Source organism: Periplaneta americana, chromosome 1, assembly GCF_040183065.1.
Source record: "Periplaneta americana isolate PAMFEO1 chromosome 1, P.americana_PAMFEO1_priV1, whole genome shotgun sequence".
NCBI lineage: Eukaryota > Metazoa > Arthropoda > Insecta > Blattodea > Blattidae > Periplaneta > Periplaneta americana.
Window position 1 is genome coordinate 165348355 of NC_091117.1, and position 3179 is coordinate 165351533.

The window sequence follows — 3179 nt, forward strand, 5'->3', positions numbered from 1 at the left end:
GGTTGCAGGTGGATTGTAGAAGGGAATTCAAATGTAGACGCCACGGAGTTCTCAGAGGTCGCTTTTTATTGCAAGAGTTTGTTTTTTTTTTATTCTATGCTCTTTTACTCCTCTCTATGCTCTTACGCTCTATGCATTCTAACACACTAATTGGTATCTTGTCCTCTTGCATTCTTTTCACATCACCATATGATTTTAACTATTTGACTGTTTTATCGACCAAAATTGTATATTTATCTCCCACTATTTCTCTGATTACATTATCTCTAATTTTGTACTTTCCGGACTCCTCAACGTCGAAAATCCATTTCAGCTACAACCAATTTAGATTGAGGAGCCGTGTTATTGGCCAAATATATATATATATATAATATGTAATTAAACAAACTATTATAGAATTATGTATGAAATTGCAAATTTTTTTTTTTTTTTTTTTTTTTTTTTTTTTTTTTTTTTTTTTTAGGTATTTATTTATTTATTTATTTATGACCATAATGAAAATGGTCGTTAAGAAGTTCTAATAAGAGGTGAAACAATTAAATGATAACTCAGCTGACTGAAAGAGCTTTCTATATTCTGGGAAGAAAAAGAGGAAGAAAATGTTTACGATCATGATAAAAACACATTAATTTTCTAACTCTTTATCACTATTGAAAGATCTCTGAAACTCAAAATAGTTGAAACTGTACTTAAGGGAAACTATGGCTGAGTTTTTTAATTTTTACCACTTTAATCCGATTTATTTCATTTTTAACTGTTTGTTAGATGCATTAAGAGTAAGGCATGTGCAAATTTTGAACTCTATCGGACAGCTAGCTTCGAAGTTAATTCTATTTTAATTGTCCAAATTAGTGATATAATCAAAATGTTACATGCGCATTACATTTAAATAAAGTAAGTTCATATTTTTTTAATACGGACCCTGATTCATGGGCAATATTTTTAAGTTGAGAAATTCATTATATCTAGGCTAGTTTAGGCAGAATACATTTTTTAATATTAGACATTTATTTATATAATAATTTTTAGCTTCTAATTTTCAAGATACCCTTAACATTTCTCAACGTTAGATCTCAGATAATATACAGTGTGTTAAAAAAAAGTAGCCACTATTTTAGGAGATGCTAGTATGCATCAAAACAAGAAAATAATGTCTAATAAACATGGGTCTTACAACACATACTTTCTGAGATCTGAACACTTATTCATAGGAGGTGCTCAATGTGATGTCCATTCATGGCAATGCATTCCTCTCCCATTCGGCGTAAGGAATCACGCACTCTTTGAAATTTGTTTTAATGTGTTAATAAGAAAGTCCTGATAACGATCCCCAGTTAATCTCTGTGTTAGCACGTATGGCCCTTTTAATCTATCACCAAGAACGCCTGCCCATAAGTTGATTGAGAATCGGTGCTAATGCCTTGTTTCTTCAACTGCATGGGGATTTTCATCAGCCCACACATGCTGATTACAAAAATTCACAACATCATCTCTGCTGAACCCCGCTCATATCCGCAACCAGACTTTTTTTCAGTATTCCTTGCGACGTATCAGTATTCCATGCCAGAGATACTATCAACTACGGTATAATTATCTGGTAGTCTGCTGTATTGTAGGGCAGGAAAATGCATTGTCATGAATGGACGTGACATTTAGCACCTCCTATGAACAAGTGTTCAGATCTCAAAAAGTATGTGTTGTAGGACCCACGTTTATTAGACATTATTTTCTTGTTTTGATGCATACTATCACCTCCTAAAATATTGGATACTTTTTTTAAAACCCTGTATATGGATAGTTACGGATATTTTCATTGAATTTCTGTAAAACTGCGTGCGCATGGAGCATTTTGAACATCAAAAATGTAGTTTCTAGGAAAGAGTAAATTTATGAAAAGAGATACAATATTGACATACGGAGCAGACCTATATAAAAATCGCTTCTGTGCCTCAAAGAAGAAGTAGAGACATAAATTCTTTCGCTGTCAACTTACTAGATACGCAAGGAATATTTTCGTATAAAAACTGAAAATTGATTTTTGGCCATGTTTTATAAAACTCAGTCCCTAAATCTGTCATTATGTCTACTCTTTTTTCAGATAACATTACTAATAAAATCATACACTATGTCTTACTGTTTGGAACGGAATATAAATAGGGGTATATAATGGTGTCAGCATTTGGAATCGTGATGACTCTAAATAGTGTAGCATGCTAGAAAGTTATTACTGCTGATAAAAAGAAAGTAAAGTTCAAAGTCAGTCGCCATTCCATATGTTGGCCGAAATCTTTGTTAAAATCTTCATGGTGTAGATCTGTTGTCTTGGTTCATTGATTGTAAATGGAAATGGGTAATAAGCTTAATTTACAGGCATGGTGAAGGTGTTACATGCGGTAAATAATATTTTACTAACAATAAGAATAAAGTGTAATAATGAGTAGAGTTATACTGTGTGTAGTCTTTCCATGTCACTAGTGATGTTTATACCATATATGACGTGCTTCACTTACAGCTGTATCCTAGAAGATGTAAATAACCTCTTAAAAAACAACAAAATTTTACTGTAAGTAGTATCTCAAAACTACAGTTTAAAGAAATTAAAATTAGCTATATTAACACAGATTGTGAAATTGAGAAAAGATAAAGACGAACAAATTATTAAAATGAATTTGGACATGAAAGATTTGGATGTGAAAAAAGAAACGTGCGAGAATCTTGAAAAATTCTAAAATTTTTTTACAAAAAAAAAAAAAAAAAAAAAAAACAAGCAATTATGTTCTGTAACAATGAAATATCTTGAGGATGAAAGAAAAGAAGTAGCGAAATAAAGTTTAGGAAAATAAAAAAAATAATAAGTTGCAATACAAAATAAAATTTACTGTGGGGAAAAACTGAAGTGAGAAGATTGATTGATAGATACAAAATATTCGCGTTACATACATAGGTCTAGAATATGACGTTCATAATAGACAATATAATGTACAAAGTAATGGACTATTTAAACAGAGTGAGAGAAGTCATATCGGATATTAAAAATATAACACAGAAAAATATATAAGATAAGAAACTAAGAAATGAAAACGGAGCGAGAGAAGCCATATCAGATATTAAAAATATAATGGAGAAAAATATATGAGATAAGAAACTGAGAAATGTACACGAAGAGATGGAAATGGAGC